The following is a 19,879-nucleotide window of genomic DNA, read 5'->3' on the forward strand; positions in this document are numbered from 1 at the left end:
GGAATATCTTACTGTGTTGGAGGTAGCCAGCCATCAGAGAGCCTTCACCTTGGCATGATGCCATGCAGTTCCTTCTGCCATACTGGAAGGTCATTACCAGAAGACCCCATGCTCTGAGAGGCTATGTCCTTGTGACTCAGGTCACATAGAAACAATGGAGCATGTGCTTCTGCAGTGGCTGTTTTATAGAGACATTTGATCTCATCTCATCTCGCCATGGGCAATTAAATACTCAGGACACTCTGGACAATTCTATGTAGCTCTGCTGTTCTTAGATGCAAACTCGGCTGTGACATACAACATCACTAAGTTCTGCATGGCTGCAATTAAAATCCAGTGGACAATGATTGAGGGTCAAAAGACCTAAGCTTCACCTCTGGAATATAGATGGGAAATCAGAAATGGACTGATATTTATAGTATTGGATATTTTCCCCTCCCTGGTGCCATCCCCACTACTACTCTTTAGACTGTCTTCAGATGATCTTGTAGGTTGACTTGGGTTTTAATAACTACTTGCATGTGGTTTTTAGCTTAGATTTTAAAATTTGTTGAAGTTTGAAGTATATAACCCCTTGGGTTTGATGTGGATGTGCGGGACTGGGTCGCCCTGTTATGATCTTGTCATTGACCATAATAAAGTTTACTTACTTACTTACTATTACTAATAGCATCTCAATTGTTACCTGAAGTCAAATACAAACAAGTAATAATGAAGTTATTGGAAGTGTTCCAATTTACAAGGCCAAATTGCAACAACTGTAATACTCTGCTTGGTTTATTTTCTTTCTCCTAGATGTGAGCTCTATGGAAAACAACTGTCATTGTCAAAGCTTGAAGGTCAATATTCTGAAGGCCATTTCAGATACTGCAATGTTGTTCTTATATGAATAATTCCTGTCAGAGCTTATTCACTGAAACAAATGTGATGTGTGAGCCCCAAAATTCTGTTTATTGACTGGCAGCTACTACTGCAGCCTTGGAGGCAGGACTCCAGCTTCTGAGATAATCAGCACCAGTGCTCTCTAATAATTCTTGTCAATCAGTAGCTAGTTGCTCAAAAAACTGCAATCATGTGGCTCATTCAAGACCACTATACATGTTTTACATTGCAGTTGCTTTCATCTTCAGTAGCTCACAGGAGTTTAAAACATTTGAGTGTCTGAAGCAGTCTTAAAATGTTGCTATTTACCTTTTGTGTGCTTTCACATCTAATATATAATATTCTTAAATTCCTGAGAGAATATATCTTTGATCCTGTTACTAACAAGGAAGCCCTTCCTTCCTTCCTTCCTTCCTTCCTTCCTTCCTTCCTTCCTTCCTTCCTTCCTTCCTTCCTTCCTTCCTTCCTTCCTTCGGCTGTCTTAGAGGATTGTGATAGTATATGATAAAGTCTGTCGTTCCAAGTAAGGAATGGCTCTTGTTAACCATTATCAAGTTGGTATCCATTTGTGAGAGTTACAGAGATTCTCTATGGCCATTTTTACTACACTCTTGATGTCTTGGGAATGGGGCTTTTGTTTGTTATTTCCCATTATATCCTGGTATAGCACTACATTGAAGACATTCTGAGAAATCATAAAGGAGGGGCCAGGCATAGTTGCTGTTTGCCTTCAAGTAATTTACAAACCATAAAAACCAAAGTTTTCTTGGCAAGATTAGTTCGGGGGGGGGGGTTGACTTCCTCTGAGGCTGACAGAGTGTGGCTTGCCGAAGGTCCTCTGTGGAATTCCACGGCTGAGTGGGAATTTGAATCCTGGTTTCCCAGTCCTACTTCACACTAAAACTACTACACTACTCTTGCTATCTACATTCATAATAGGAAGTTCATCACGGGACACTTGGCATGGTTTCCTTTCAAACCTGTAAGTGATTGCCCTGAAAATAATATCTGAAATAAGACTTTTTTTTACCCCTTTGTCTATATAAATATGTTTAGGCTTGTTCAGTGCAAAGTTAAATTGAGAAGTTGGTAGTTGAGCTTTTTTCAACCACACTGCTAAGAATCTGTCATGCTTTCTACAGAATTGTGGAAGGTATAATCCCCCCCCAAAAAAAAAAAAACTCTGGTTCTTGTGGAGTGTATATTGTTAACAACATGGTACATAGGAGAATTTAGATGGTTCAAGAGATGGAATTTATATTTGCCAATTTCCTCCAGATATGACTTTCAGGTAAATATCAATTACAGTTGCTGAACCATTATCTTGGTTGCCTGGGATGCTTTCACACTGCAAGATTATAGCACTATGATTCTACTTTAACTGTTGAGGTTGCATCCTATGGGATCCTGGGGTTTGTAGTTTGGTGAGATGCAAAAGCTGTCTCCTTGCGAATCCTAAATTGCTGTGATTGCTTCAACTTGCTTCTGTTCTATGATGACCCTAAGGCAGAGGTATCACGGGATTTTCTTGTTCAGGAGGGGTTTGCCTCTGAGGCTGAAAGAATGTAACTTGTCCAAAAGATACCAGAATGGCCCCCTCTCTGCTGTCCTTTCAGTGGAAGACTAAAACCGTTTTTATTCAGAAAGGCTCTTAAAGAAGATGGTTTTTAAGATGAAGTCAGGGGTTGCTGTTGTTTTTAGGCTGAATATGTATTTATTGATTTTAACTGATTTGTTAAATACCAATAATATTTCATTCTGTTCTAATGTTTATATGTTAGTAAATTTTAAATTGTACTGAAATGTTTTTAATGTAAGCCGATTTGAGTCTTGTGGAGAGAAAAAGCAAAGTAAAAGGTAAAGGTTTCCCCTTGGCATTAAGTCTAATTGAGTCCGACTCTGGGCGGTGGTGCTCATCTCCATTTCTAAGCCAAAGAACCAGCATTGTCCGTAGACACCTCCAAGGTTGTGTGGCTGGCATGACTGCATGGAGTGCTGTTATCTTCCTGCTGAAGCAGTATCTATTGATCTATTCACATTTTCATGTTTTTAAACTGCTAGATTGGCAGAAGCTGGGGCTTATGATGGGAGCTCACCCTGCTCTGTGGATTTGAACTGCCGACCTTTGGGTCAGCAAGTTCTGCAGCTCAGTGGTTTAACCCACTCAGTGGTTTAACCCACTGCACCACCGCGGTCCCCTAAAAGTAGAGTATAAATAAACATTATCATCATGATGAGTTTTAATAGCTGAGTGGAGATTTGAACCCTGATTTCCAGAGTCATAGTCTAATGGTCAAATCACTACAGCATGCTGGTGGCCATAAACCGAAAATCCCAGGATTCTATAACATGTAGCCAAGGCAGCTAGAGTGGAATCATAGTGCTATAATTATATGATCCTAATCCAGCAGTCAAACCATTACATGTTATTATAGTACGTACATGTATATTTTAAAGTTTAGATTAAAACTCAGAATGGAATCCCTGCCCTATTGACCTTGGACCATCAGTTGATAGATAATAGTTCAGAAACAAAACTCTCACAGTATGGAATATATGGTGGACATTGTTAGATCAGAGGAATGAATAAGTACAAATACATTTATAAATAAAGCAATTCAAATATTCCCTGAACTTTTATCCTAATTCCAGTCCCTCTTGGCCCATAAAACCAAACACCTGAAGCATCCTCTCATGAGAATGGCCTTGGAGTTGTTTGTTAGTTGTGTGAATGAATCTACCAGTACAAATAAATACTTCTTAGCTAAAGAGAAATTCTCCAGTAGCGTAGCCTAAATACAAGCAAATACCAATTAAGGCATAGCAACACATCTACCATTCAGGGCACATATATCTAGTAAATACAAGCAAGTACATACAACAAAGGAAGAGTAAACATGGCAGGATTATATATATATAAAACCATGGCAGGGCTCATGCTTGTGACATCAGTCTCCACTGCCAATATCCCATAGGGCTTACACTTTCTGTGTTCTTCAAATGCCAATTTCTGCCTTCATCTACCATCCCCTCATTGTATTGCTTGAAGCAAGCTACTTTTACTTCTTTCCTGGTAACCCAAAGCAATATTTAGCCCCAAGGAGTACAAGCACACTTTCAAAACAGCATAATGCAGGAAAGATGTCTGCCTCACACAGACCATTGATTTGCCCTGTGTAGTCCTTTCAAGGGAATATGTACAAATCATGGTAGATTGGGTTGAACACTAAGACAGAGAAAAGGGAGGAAAGAAAACAGTTTGATTTATTAATGCTTTAGTTCTTAGAATAATGTTAAATAGTTCAGTAAGAGCTTGCTGAACTTATGTCAAAGGCCTCAGATCCACAGGAAATTGCAGTACAAAGTGAAATCAACATAATGTTTTTGTGGTATTGATCCAATTAAAACAAAGCCCACTGATATGGCCTGTGGTGAACTTATTGATAAACATTTAATGCTCACTAATATAACACAACATATACAAAGCCAATGAAAGAGATGCCAGATGAACAATGCTGAGTATAAGGAGAGACCTGCTATGATTTCCATTTTAATTGCTATGACAACATCTTATGAAGTCTCGAATTTGCAGCTCTTACTGGGGAATTCAACTGGGCCCCTGCACTGTTCTATCTCAGGATGCTGTAGGATAATGTCAACCTGAGCAGTTTAAAACAGCCTCAGAGGAAGGCTGTAGCAAACTTGCTGTCAATCTTGCCATGGAAACTCACTAGAAGTTGGAAACCATGTGAAAGAATACAAAAGAAAAAACATAATCCTCCCTATTCATTTTCTGTACAACATATATATCTATTTTATTTATTATTTATTTACTGTATACATACCCCACCCTTCTCACCCCTGAAGGGAGATTCAGGGTGGCATACAAACTGTGGCAATAATTCAATGCCAGATTCAGACAATAACAATTCCAGTAAAACAATATTATAAAACTGTAAAAAACACACACATATCAATTAAAATAGTTTTTCAAATGATTAAAACATATCAGACATATCAAAAGTCTAGCTAAACTGAGCTAAACATTGAACCAGTTGCTTTGCCATTCTTCCGTCATGTTTATGGGTCATATTAATCCCCAAAGGTTTGCTTAAATAGCCAAGTCTTAATATTCTTCCTGGAGCTTAAGAGTGAGGGGGCTGTTCTGATGTCACTGGGGAGGGAGTTCCACAGCTGTGGGGCCACCACCGAGAAGGCCCTGTCTCTCATCCCCGCCAACCACACCTGCAATTAGGCCTCCCTGGAAGATCTTAACAGGGACACCAGATCGTAAAGGAAGATACATTTGGACAGGTAAGCTGGACTGGAACCGTTTAGGGAAACTTCATTCATGTTTGTTATGTGATACCCCCACAAACAGCTGGGCTGGAATAAAGTCCATACATCGGGAAAGGAAAAAATGGAGGGATGTTGCATATGGAGTAAATCCTCAATGTGGAAAAGTTACAGATATATATATATATATATATATATATGTTTGTTTGCTTGTTTGTTTAAAACCGGGTGGATGAAAAGCTGCTGTTAGAGTCCAGTCCAGGTGCTGCTGGACTTCAGCTCTCTCACTATTGGCTATTTTGACTAAGGTTAATGTGAGTTGCAGTCCGACAATATCAGGGGGGAAATGCTGTTTGCCTACCTTTGCATTAAATTAAAAAAGAACACCAAGTAATTTAACCTTTATTTATTAAGTACTAGCTCCTTCTCTGAACACACTAATTGTTTTGTTTTACTTCTAGCATTCATAAATGATCCTTTGGAGGATGTGGCAGCTAGAATGGAACACCATGTTCCAAATGCATTACTAGCACAGATTGGTTTAAAGGCATTGCAACAATGAGAGTTTTGATTTTGAACCCATTGTAGAATGATTACCAACATGGAAATTGCATTTCCACATCATGTTGAAGTTTTCTCTTGGGACCAATATCTGAAAATCAAGTCAGGAGAGTTTGATACAACCAATTTTTTGGAGAAGGATTGAAAACTGAAGTCTTTTAAAATTTATGTCAATAAACATGGATCCTATATTGGCTAAAGTCTGCATTACTCAAATAAAAAGTATATATCTTGGTGTTCAGGAATTCAAAAAATAATTTACATTCTTATGAAATAGTTATTTGTACAGGATAGGAGACAAGAAAAGAACAATAAACATTAGCTTGTATTTGTCTTAAGTTTGCAGTATGCAGGAGTAGCATTTTCATTTTGTTTTTATACGTATTCAGGTTCATAGAAGGGGAATGTGGCATACAGATATCTAATTTTGTTTTAAAATGTACTCCCATTCTTTTAACAAGGGTTTCATAAATTTCTGAAATATACATACGGCATATATGCCTTAGTTTCCCTGTTATTAGTTTTAATGTTATTATGCAGAGTTTTTTATTCATACACATAGCTACACATAGAATATTGAGATAGTAAATTTATTTCTTAACCACACCAATTTTGTCTATATGTAAAGGCTAGTGACAGCTTTTATATGTCCAAGTTCTTCCAAAATTAATGTTTTTATCCTACCCTCTAATCAAGAGTCAGAGTAATATAGTGGTTTGAGTGTTAGACTAATTTATTTATTTGCTTCATTTTTATACCGCATTTTTCAGCCCTTAACAGGCGACTAAAACTTTGAAGACCGAGTTCAAATCCTTGCAGTATTAAAATTCACACGGTGATGTTGGACAAACCGTACTCTTTCAGCCTCAGAAGGTAATGCTAATAAATCTGAACAAATCAGACACCAAGAAATGGCAATAAAACCCCATGATTGGTTCACTGTAAGATTATCATAAATTGGAGATGACAAGAGGATGCACAACCACGAGAATGACAACATGTTAATTAGCTTCAGTTGCTGACTATCTTTTAAAACAATCCGTTCTTTTTTCTTCAGCGTCTTTTGTTTTTATGGCTTTTTTCTTCCCTGTGCTATATTAACTGGATGTATCAGCTCATTATGCAGAAGCATGTTCCTTTGAGCTGAATAATATCTATGCACTTCCACAAGAACAATGGTAAGTCCCCACTGGGGATATTTTTTTCCCCTTTGCATCAAGTGACCAGACTTAAACTCAACTGACAGTATTGATTTTTATTGTTGAATTTTATAGCTGGGTATAGCCCAATAGCTACAAATGAAAGTTTTCCTGGCTGTACCCTAGCAAAGAATATATTAAATAGCTTTAGATAAATCACTAGTCTCTGAATCACATCTGAAATTGGCATGTGGGCATAATAGCATTGGTTTGCCATTCATGATCACCCTGTTTAAAGAATTTTAATACAGCATTTATAATCTAAACATGATGTATTATGATAGTGATTTTTGAGATGGCGCAGATAGCTATGATGAAGTACCTATCATTTATCTCCCAGACTGATTCCCTGAATTCTCCATATAGGCCAGGTAGTTGCAGCAACTAAAGACATCCAACCCACTCCTGTCAGCAATCCGTAATGTACTGAGCAATAGCAGGGCCCAAATTGATCCAGTTGCAATTATTTTTTGTATGGTGGCTTGATAGCAGAAATGAGATGGATGCACCATTTCGGCACCCTGATTACCAGTGCCATAAAACTTCTTTGGTTGGTGCAAGTGTCTGGATTTTAATGTGGGTTTGGGGTGGTATCTAGATTGTAGCAATGGTTCAATGATCTTAAATATATAGGCTCATTAATTATAGCTGAACTTGTAAACTCTGAACAGGATGTCAGCCTATGTTGTTTTTTTTTGTTTGTTTTTTTGCCAAAGGTCAATGCTCAATAGGGTAGATTATATACATACATACATACATACATACATACATACATACATACATTTGTGTGTGTGTGTGTTTGTGTGTGTGTGAGGCCACTATCTATTCATAAAGGTCCATCCGAAGTCATTTTGCTGCCTGAGGCAAAGAGGAAAGGTATTATCCACTTCATCCAGTTCCACATAAGACACCCAAACAGACTATTAGTTGAATTTCTATACTGGCAAAAAGATAGTATTTTGCACTGAATCATATTTGGTATTACAGTCAGAAGTAGGATTCCTGTTGCAGTTCCTCCTTGCAATAGAAATGACGCATGGTGATGGGACGGAAACTGACAGTGGCACTATCCATTACCACTATCCATTACCACTGATATAGGGCCACAAACCTATATCTTGCTAAGGTGTTGTTTTTCTTATCAGTTGTGATGGTGCAAGACACTGCCCACTATGGCCACGGGAGCACTAGTGGCCATAGTGCCTAAAAATTTTGTGCCTGAATTTTATGACTGTTTGTCTCCTTGCTCCCACAAGGGTGAAGAGATGAGTGACCACTGCCTGCATTGATATCTCACCCTACCTTCTAAATAGCCATGCTGACTGAAATTTCTCCTGGAGATCTACATGATATCCAAGGGCATCCAGTCCTTATCACAGGGTAAATTGAATTAATCTAAAGTTGTCATTTGCTAAGGAAATCCAGTGAATGCTCAAGTTCTTGGGCCAAACTCTGTGGCAGACCTGCAGTTTGGGCATAGTGTGGACAGTATGGTTGGGTCTGATACAGCCTTGTTCACTGTCCTTACAGGCTGCTACCAGTACCACCTTCTTTTTCCCATGCTTATTGGGCCCATATTGCTATCAGACAGCTGCAAAGCTCTCCTAGAACTCTGCAGCTATCCAAGCAGTAGCAACTGCAGTAGGAATGTGAGGTGATAGTCCAGTGGGGCTGAACTGGTTTTTGCCTGGCTGGGCCATGTAGACTTTGCCCTATCACCACCAGGAGTTGGGGACAAATTGGATGGCTGCTTCCACGGATAGTCCAGGACATTACTGCTTAAGGTTGGCCATGGAATAAGCAGCCAGTCTATATAAACCCAAAGGGTCATAAAATCAAGGCTAATAAAATTTCAACTCTATTAGCATAGAAAAAATAACTTCCTGTGAGATCCAGACTATTTTGTCCTAGGTGAAGCTACCTGCTCCTTCTTGGATGAGGAACATTGCATTTCTCAAGAGAGCTATGTGTTGCTGCATATGGAAAATGTATAGGTAATGGATTTTAAAAAAATTGTGCCTGAATTTTATGACTGTTTGTCTCTTTGCTCCCACAAGGGTGAAGAGATGAGTGACCATTTCCCACATCTCACCCTACCTTCTAACTGAAAACAACAAAAACAAGAATTTAAAAAGATGTAGGTCTCAGTTTTCTCCTCCTCCTGATTTTTAATACTTTTGATTTTTGAGGGTATTTATATATGGCCTTCCATTTACTTTTATTTAAGTTTTTCATTTTCTGACTCATATTCACATTTCCCTCAGGCTTTGCTGATCTCATGGCTCCTTCCAGAATGGGGTCTCTCTATAATGACAAATGCTCTCATTTTTGTTCAAAAGTGTCTGAAAACTTTGAATTCATTACATTTGCTTGGGAATTAACATAAATACACACACAGACCTTCAGTATTTATCTGGATGATATAAAAAATACCCAGGAAATTATTTACATTTGATTAGGAGTAATAAGTGGATGATGAGTATGAAATGTGACCTAGTAATGTGACCTGTATTAGAAGTCAGAGACACATTAATAACAGTTATCATGCCAGCCCTTCTGTAATTTTAAAAAATTAATAAGCATGGATTACCCATATTCATTCATTAACTGTCTCAGTACTAATGAGAGCATATACTAAAATCCATGCATATAAGGGCATACTTACATCAACCCATATTACGTGAGGCTGTTTATGTGGCCCTGCTTTTGAGGGGAGAATGGCAGAGTGAGAGTTTTTACACTGGTTTAATTAAAGGAATAAACCAGTGGATTTTTGTTTTCAAGTAATATTCTCAAGGTTAGGGGTCCTCAAATGTGCAAAAAAAGAGAGAAAGAACAATACAATATTTAAAAGGAAGAACAATTTTAATCAACATAAACTTACCATTATTTCAGTGGGAAGTGTGGACCTGCTTTTAGCTGGTGAGATAGTCAAGTTAATTGAGATTGTTGCTGAGTGTCTTCAAGTTGTTTCAGACTTAAGGTGACCCTAAGTCTAAAGATTAAGCCAGGGCCTGGCTGCATTCAGCCCACGGGCCTTAGTTTGAGGACCCCTGCTCTAGGACCTCACCTATATCAGCTGCATAATCTGGTTGGGAGCACAATGCCCTGGACTGACCGCAATCAACTGCGATAGAAGCCAGATGCACTGGTCTACTGCAGCACCACATTGGTGTTCAGACTTTTATTCTGGCCATATCCTCGTAGGACCCACTGGTGCATCAACTTGTCCTCTGTATCACTTCCCTGCTACATCCCCCTCCCCAGGCAAAGAACTCCATGCAATGCATTACCATTGCTGTCATGTCTGCTGATGTGAAGTGATCAGTAAGGAGGAGGGTAGAGTGACTTCCTCCTTCTTGTAGGTTGCACATATGCCCCATTCTGATATCAGCAGGTATGACTATTATCATCAGGAATTAACAGAGAGCTCCATAGCTGATGCGGAGCAACAGTATTGACACAAGGATGAAGCCATCCCCTTCTCCTGTGCTATGATGGTGGGAGTATCCCTTACTTACTTAGGTGATCCCTCATTGTCCGAGTAGGATTGTCTTCCAAGATCGGTGTACTGGTGGTGGGTCCGTAGGTGACTGTGGAGCTCTATTCTTGACCTGCATGTTCTCCCGCATTGTTTTTCAGGTGGAAGGCGGTCCCGGTAGGGATTGGCTTAATGCGTTGGCACATTTCTCTCTTTCGCCCTACATTCATGCCTATTCAAATTCTACAGCACTGCTGGTCACAGCTGATCTCCAGCTGGAGTGCTCAAGGGCCAGGGTTTCCCAGTTCTCAGTGTCTATGCCAGAGTTTTTAAGGTTGGCTTTGAGCCCATCTTTAAATCTCTTTTCCTGCCCACCAACTTTCTGTTTTCCATTCTTGAGTTCAGAGTAGAGCAATTGCTTTGGGTGATGGTGGTCGGGTATCCGGACAATGTGGCTGGTCCAGCGAAGTTGATGGCGGAGGATCATCACTTCAAGCTGGCGGTCTTTGCTTCTTCCAGCATGCTGACATTTGTCCACTTGTCTTCCCAAGAGATTTGCAGGATTTTTTGGAGGCAACGCTGATGGAATCATTCTAGGAGTTGCATGGTGAGAGTATCCATTTGGATAGTGGATAGGACTGAAATGGATGCAACTTCACTCTCCAGATCATTACAAAGCCCTGGGATTCTCTGGAGTTTCTTGCAAACTTCAGAGGATTTTCCGACTTTGTCTAAAGCAGAGCAAAGTCAGGTTAAGGGCAGTAAATCCAGGCCATTCACTGAAAGTTGTTTTGCATCATAAAGATTGCTACTGCTGAATTTGAGGTGTATCCAGGGTGTTCTTTCTTTGTGCAGATAAACCTTGCATTTTACTGGCTTATTCTGTTCTGGCCCAACATGGAACAAAAATCATTTTGAAATCTCTACCATAGTTTGCATTTTATCGCAAACACCAATTAAATCACCCATGGCCTTTGCATTAACACCTCATAGTGGAGTCTGTCAAGATCAGCCTTTTCTCCTGAGTGAGCTTTGAACAAACTGGGTTAATCACAAGGAATCTGATCCAAGAGGGGGGGATATTCAATTTCATTTGAACTGTTAACTTCGGAGAAAGCATAAATCCACCCTGAGGAGAACTGGATAACAAGCATTTTTTGTGACTGAAGTGGCAGTATGCATTTATGGTGTCATCACTGTGAAAGACTGTGATGCCATTAATGCATTTGATTCTTCTTTTATCGTGGCTGATGGCTGTAATTTATTTCCCATGGACTTAATGGTGCGGGGTATAAAATTATCATGTCATCACTGCAATTGTGATAATGTTGGTCTGAGTGCTAGAAGCAATTTTGCAGGTGCAGCTTTTACAAAGATATGAATGTTGTGTGAAGCAGAAATAAAAAAGTATTATTGAACCACTGCCACTGATAAAGGAACTTAATGTTTTTATATATTTCTCAGATAAATACTAATAAGAAGTTCAAAAACGGCAAGCCATCTTCTTGTAATTCTTTCCTAAGTATCAGGCTTCCCATTTAAAAAGAAGATATCTGAGGGAGGCATTGTAAGTCATTAAAGAGAAAGTTAAATGTAAGCTTTGATAACTAGAACTAGTGGAATTATTTTGAAAGAACTATATGAAGTCAACGGAAATCTAGTGAGTGAATGAAAGCATACTGGGTCCTTGCCATCAGCTGGGATTGGGTTCCGGACCCTCCCTTGCATACAAAAGTCCATGGATACTCAAGTATTATATATAAAATTGCAAAATGTAGGTTGGGCTAAAGTTTTATTGCATTGTTCATCGGGGGTGCATCTACACTGTAAAATTAAGGCAGTTTGACCCTGCTTTAACTGCCATTGCTCAGTGTTTTACAAAGTCTTTAACCTCTGCCAACCTTTGATGGTGTATCAGTAAAGCAGTGAACTATGGCAGTTAGTGAAGACAAACTGCATTAATACTATGATGTGAATGGCGATCCCTTTGTGGTCTGTGCAGTAGCAGCAGGTAGGAAGAGTTGTGGTGGTTTTACCCTCTTTTTCTAATATTTTAGGATGGGGATTTAGAAAATGCATACACCATTTCATTTTTAATACTCTTTCAGAAAAAAACATAGTGTTTATTTATTTAAAATATATTCGTTACTTTTCCCAATATGGGGCTCAAATAGCTTATAATGTAAGTTAAAACAAAACTGCTAAAATTATATTCAGTAGGCCCTCCACTTTTGTGAAGGCTACCGTCAAGACACTACATATGGAAGGCCATCATACTTGGACAATGAGGGATCACCTAAGTAAAGTAAGTGCAGGACTCCAGCAAAAGTGGGGAAATTTATTTATTATTTTTTATTTACTATACTTGTATACCGCCTTTCTCAGCCTTATTGGCGACTCAACAAGTGGTTTACAACAAGTCAGTACACATAACAACAAAATACAAATTAAACATTAAAACAGTATAAAACCACAATAGAAGCAATAAAAACAATAAAAACCAACATCATTATCATCTCCTAGTTAAATAGCATTGTCCAAGTTCCAAATTATGTTTTAAAATACTTTTAAAAAAATAACAAGCAATTCCTAGGTCTACCAATGCAATTCTATGCTCAATGGAAGTTGCCCCTAGAACTGCACTGGAGGAACTGGAGACTTCTAGAGAGGACATATGAAATCTGAGAAAAAATTTGAGCCAAAATTGTGAAGAATCAACGCTATAGTAGAAAAAAGTTGTTTTTCCCCCATAAAAGTTGATTAAACAACTATTCTAATTAACACAAGACATTCAGCATAGTGTAAAAGATGCAGCATATGTACTGAATATTCTTATGATCAGGTTTGACATATTAAACCTGTGTGTAATCTAATCCACAACATTTTAATCCATAAATGTGATGGGCTGACATACACACACACACACAATAAAAGGGCTGGAGTGGTGAAGGGAGGCAAGAGTACACACCCGACCAGTCAAGGACATTCCTGGTCTAAATTCAAGTGTTAGCCCCTTTCAATGGAATTTTCACAAAGGTTGAGTCACTACTGACCATTCAATTTAGTGGGTTTACTCTGCTTGGGAATAGCAATAAGATTTCGTCCCTTCTTTACTATGGTTGAAATGAAAAGAAAGAACAGAGCATTCTGCATTTAAGCTCAAATGGTTAAAACATTTTCTTCATAAATATTAAAGCCAAGTATCTAACTACCGTCTTGCAGTAAATGATGGTGTTCAAGAGCAGATGAGACTGTCGGGGAAGATACGGGAGAGGATCAATATGGTTCCCTAGCAACAGCCCTGCCTGCCTGGGGTTCTTACATCCGCAGGGACCGTTCGTTCCTTGATCTGACCCACTAATCAAAGCGGCATCTTCTCCATTTCCATACTCACAGCATGAACAGAGATTTCTGTAGATAGTGTCTCTTTCTCTGTTTTTCAGGTTTCACTGATAACTTAATAAGGAAAGACATGTCTCAAGTTAAATTATGCCTTTTAGAGATGATTATTTCACTATGATGATATTGCTGAAGTGAAAGAACGGGTTGCTGAGAAATACATTTTACAAGGTGAATTTTCAGGTGAGATGTAATATAAAAGAGTGATTTTTTTCTTCATCACCAATCGTAACGATTCGAGCAAAGGTTAATTTACTGGCGCTCATGGAGATATGCCATTCTCAAATTCTGTTGTAAAATACAACCTTTACAAATATATCATTCTTAATCTTATCTTTCTAACTTGGGCTTGAACTTTATAATATAATTTTTGGGGATTCAAGATCTGTGTTTTATCAGGCTTCATAAAAGGGCACATTTGCTTCATGGGTTTATTCTTTTTCAGAGCTGCATTTTTTTTCTTTCCCCCTACAAAAGGAATGAGTTTAAAAGAATGCTAAAGTAGGGGAATTGAAAAAGAGGACAGAGCTCTTGTATCTTTATTAGCTGTGGGTAAAAGGGAATTTTAGCAGATGTAGCTTGTAATGGCCATATTGGCTCCTTGGTGTTGAAGTACAAAAACAGCCTTTTCCAATTTTGAATCCAACCATGGTTTTCTTTGCTGAAGAAGAACTCTAAAATATCAGACTGCTTCCTTACATTTGGTGCATTTTACACTGTAGAATTAATGTAGCTTGCTACAAGTTTGGACCTCATCACATGGATGATGAGAGAATGAGAAGAAAGGGTGGGGAGCGCACCTGTGCTGTCTCCACTCACAAGTCCCAGCTGGAACTATTTTCTCTCCCTTCATTGTAAAGGAGCAATGCTCTTCCCCACCCTCAGCATTGACCAGCCTAGAACATACTGGTGAGCCTGACCCACAAGCCATTTGCCAGAGTCCCCTGGGATTACATAGGCAGACCACTGGGTTGGCCACTCACCTTGTTATGTCCATCTGCTATGAGGAGAGCCTGGGATTGGTGCAAGAGACTTTCCAGAACATGGCATGAACTGGCTTCAAGATCCAGAATCCAAGCCACCCCCCACCTCCCAGTTGTGACAGAGCAGCAAAACTTAAACAGACCATTGTAAATTACATACTAAAAGGGTGGGATGCTTGTTTTCAGAAGGCCACCGAGGCCATAGGCCTGCCCAGAATTTATACCTTCTGGGCAGACCTGACTGGGAACATTTGGTCACATCTGAGTGAAAGCAAAGTGCCGAGATCTTAGAATTGTGCTATTCCTTAGGATTAGATTAATTTTATTTAAAAGAATGACTGTTCCAGGCTCACACAGAAGGATTTTGTAAAATAAGTGGAACATAGGAGACTGTCCATATGAATGCCCATGCCTCCACATCACTGAAACGATTCAACATGGGAGAATCTGACAGATCCCATCCCACATATGTTTAAATGCTTTTTCCTGTTTCCACATGCACCGGGAGCTGATAAGACATTTTCTCCCCTGCTTCAGCCCCCACCCCCCCGCCAAATTTCTCCACACTTCTGTCACAGTTCACTGATGAAACACCACATATGACAGTTGGAAGTCTGTATCATATGATGGGCTCCATGAATTGTTTTAGAAGTGTGTAGAAATAGGGGAGGGAGGACTTGTGTGTTATGAAATCCTTTGTCTTATGCACTTGAAACAAGAGAAAAATCTGAAGAAGTAATCATGTTAGCAAATTGCACAAACCCTCCCACACACACACAAGAGAAAAAATGTGTCAGCACCTCTAAGTCTAGCTTAGCTTTTAGTGTGAGCTTTCTTGGCCATAAACACTGCATCTTCACTCCTTCCTTCTTTTTATACACAGTATAGTTTGGCTAGGAATGTATCCTCTTACTGTATAGCGGTGTACTGTTATGTAGATGTGAATAGACTTCAGGACTGTGAGATCTATGTTTTCCCAGAAACTCTGAAATCCATGTCTGCTATGCGGTAGATTCTTATCTACCTTGAACCCATCCCATTTATCAAAAATGGCAAAGAAACCTGTAGTCAATGAATCTCTTTGAAAAACGAATTACAAGATGTGTCAAAAGATGTAGTAGATCTAAAGGAGACATCTGACACAAAGACGTCCAGTTAACTTATTTGGTATTCACACCTACAACTGGAAACAGGAAAAGCAAGACAGAACAAAGGATGCAACAAATCTTTAGCTTTATTTGATGTGTTTATTTTTAGCCATTTTGAATCACTGTTAAGACAGAAATCTTCTGCAGTGAATAAAGCTAGTGGAGGATTCAGCAGAAAATCCTAACCTCCCAAAGCAGATCAATATCTTTCAATCCCTTTGCTATATCAGGTCCCCTGGTATCTCACAGCATCCTCAAAATGTTAAGTGTGTAATTCTGAAAAGAACCCTGCTGATCTATTAAAAAAAGGAGAAAAGCAGTGACTGGCAGTGAAGAATAAAATGTGCTTTCTTCCAACATCAATAGGTTATTAAAGCCCATTGTGATTCCTGGTGCTACTTTGCTGCCATTAATTATGGGTGTCTTTATGCAGGAGAAGGGTCATATTTGAAAGCATGCCTGTATTGCCTCAGTTGCCGGTGAAAAAGAAGATAATGCCAGTAAATGACACATCCACCTTGATGTGAAAGGCACACAATATCAGTTAGCAACTAGGCAGAATTCAGGATAGCTTACAATTTGTTACTGCTGTCAAGTAACTACTGGAAGTATGAAGGGAAAGTAATAGAGCAGTGGTTCTCAACCTTTGGGTTCCCAGATGTTTTGGCCTTCAACTCCTAGAAATCCTAACACCTGGTAAGCTGGCTGGGATTTCTGGAGTTGTAAGCCAGAGGTTGCAAACCACTGTAATAGAGCATCCTCCAGGTATCTGGACTACATTTCCCATCACCCTCTGACTGATCCTATGATTATTTACTTTTTCCTGTCCCACAAGTAGGAATGGGGATTATGCCATCTAATTGGCTCACATAAGACCTTAGCAGACCCATACTTCTATCATACATCCTCTTTGTTTGTTCCAAATGCCCTCTATGAGCATGGGGGGGGGGGTGTTCTTTCTTTTTCTTTCTTTTTTTTTTGTGGGAGACAAGCCATTTTAGCCTCAAGAAATGCCTTTTTTATTACAAGACGTGACTAGGAAGCAACTTCTGTTCCACTTCTTCTGGGTCACCCACAGGTCTAAAATGGCACATCCCGCCAATGGAAAAATGGTTCCTCTACATGGCATTTAGGAGCATTGGGGTATCTTGGGAGCCACTGAAAAGAGATGGGAGTAACATGAATTCCATTTTCTCCATCCCTGCTCTATTTTATGGGATTGACATCTTAGCTGATATTTAGAAAATTGGTTTCACCGAGGAGTTTTGCAAGGATCTTGACTGTCTTTTGTTTTTCTGAAGAAAAAGAAGGCATTTTTAAAGCCAGCTGGTAACATTTAGATGGCAATGGCAAGTGATAATAACAATGGTAGAAAGAGCATTGAAAAGGATGATAACAACAATAACAATAATCACAGTAAGAATTATATACATTATTCACTCATAAGAAATACATATAATTCTTACAAAGTGGTTGTGGAATATTCAACATTGTATTAGTTGAAATAATGGGGAGAATGAATGATGAAATGGCCTAAATTACTACAAAATGAAACTTCTGGTTGTCCTTCACTGGCACATTATTGAACATGTGAAATTTTGGAAGTGCGTATGTTGTTGTTTTTGAAAAATGGGCCTTACGTTGTGATTGTATTTTTATTATTCATTTACAATTAGCCCCACTGAAAGTGGTACAAAGACAAGAAGCCTGGCAAAGTAGGGCATACAATGATTCAGTTCTGAGAATCTCCAGAAATAGTCATTGACAATGGAAATCTCATTTGAATAATTTTAAAATCCTGAGAACTACAACAGCAATTACTGCATCCTCCCACAATAGTTTTAACAAGGGTGGAGATAATATTAAAAATATTCAAACAATAGCATCAGGAAACTTCAGTGAGAGAGGTCTTAGTAGAGCAAGAGGTTTTTCTTTCTTTGCAGAAAACAAGTTTCTTACACAGAAAAAGTTTTCTATACAGCAACATTTTCTGTACAGAAATTGCATTTATTAATAGGTTCAGACAGTTGAATGGTCTTTAAAAACTGCACATTTTCAATTAATTCCTAGCATCGAGGAGAAAAATTGTTAAATTGCCTGTAAGAATCAAATTAATGAAGTTTTCATCTCTAGGTTTTAAACCCAAAAAAGATCTTAATTGTGGCTCTCCATGCCATGTATACTTTGACCATAAGATGGAGCTTGTATATAGATGTTACATGTGCTAAGTACAGTTATTGTGCCTGTCCAAAAAAAGCAAAGGGTACATGAATCATGCAGCCAAATGGCTGATAATGGTCATGGTGGCTTCTGAATACATGTTCCTCTAGCTAGATATTCTCACTACTGCCATTTATCTTTCTTTCCAGACATGTCACTGAGACTCAAATGAAATGCAGCTTTCAGAATCTCATATTGAGGAATTTAATTTTTTAATGTTAACACTTTAATTAGCTGCATTTGGGGCCAGGTAACAAATGAGATCAGAGAAGGTATTGAAAAACTTTTGATACTTTCCTCTCACATTGTAGTACTAAGGAAATCATTTTTTTGAAAATATTTTCAGTGTATACCAGTTATATCTGGTGGCTTCCCTATAGGATGCAGTGGTTAGAAATCCATGCTGGGCCTCACTCTGAATTTTAAAGGAGCTATCCAAGCAAGGTGCTAAACCTATTTGGGATATAGAGTTTGGCACCTTGGTTAGTATAATGTCCAAGTGGATTTACTGTCCTGCTCATGTTCAAGACATACCCTGGGAACATTCCTTTTGATATTTTATATCTGAATTTATCCTATTTGTCTCCCCCTTTTCACATGACAACATGGAAATGACCAGTCTGCGAGAGCTGCACAATTTACAAGGTGACATTTTTGGGGGTTTCCAACCTCTGCAATAATCCAAAAAGTGAGTTGTGATTGTGTAATGGCTGTGATTCAGGATCACAGCCATAATCCCCAGCAATCCTTAGCAATAGTGCTTGGCTATACAAAATAATAGAAAGAATTGTTATATAAAAATATAATAGGTTTGAATTTTATTACATGCATTATCCTGTTATTACATTATGTGATTCTCAATCATTTTCTTAAAAGACTAATAAACTAACTCTGATTCAAACTCTTACATATTCTAATAGCTATATCAAAGAGATATGGAGCCATAAGCTTATTTCAGGCTCTTTCAGAGGAAAAGAAAATCACATAATCATTGTAGTGCAGTAACATTAAATGTGCATTACTAGAGAATATGCACTTTTATAGAGTGTTCCCTTGATATATATTATGATACATTATAGTGCAGAATGATTGGTTCCCATAGTAATCATCATTACCTTGTCCTCAGGGTTTCCAAGGCTCTCCCAGCCGGTGCAATTTGACATATGACCCTCCTTCCTTTCTGAGTACTGTACATCCATTATCACAGTTCCCTTTTATCCCTTAGTACTGTGGCCACATAATTACAACTCAGCAGTTGCATGGCTACAGCCAAGGTTATATCAAACAGTTCCCCTCCAAGAAGGGATATTATCTCAGGTACCACAGAAACAAGCAGAAAATGGCATTAGAAAGTTCAAAGAAAACCTAGCTTTAAAGCACTAAGTAACGACCTTTTAATAGTTCTGTTCTGTAAAGATATCCAAGAGTTATGCAGATTCATAGCATACACATAGATAGTCGAAGGAGAGCAGCAATGTATGCTCATGATGGTATACACTGTTTTAATTAGATTTGTACCTACTATTCTGTTGAAATCTTTTATTTTGTCAGCAAAGGAGTGCATATTTTAAAAATGAGTATATTAATATATCTCCTCTTTTAGGGGAAGCCTTGGCCTACAATATAAATATTAAAAACAAGACATTTGAGAAGTGAAAATATAATATTGTTCAGGAGCTTAGCAAATGCTCAAGAAAATGAATAAATACA

Source organism: Anolis sagrei, chromosome 4 (genome assembly GCF_037176765.1).
Source record: "Anolis sagrei isolate rAnoSag1 chromosome 4, rAnoSag1.mat, whole genome shotgun sequence".
In the NCBI taxonomy this organism is placed as follows: Eukaryota; Metazoa; Chordata; class Lepidosauria; order Squamata; family Dactyloidae; genus Anolis; species Anolis sagrei.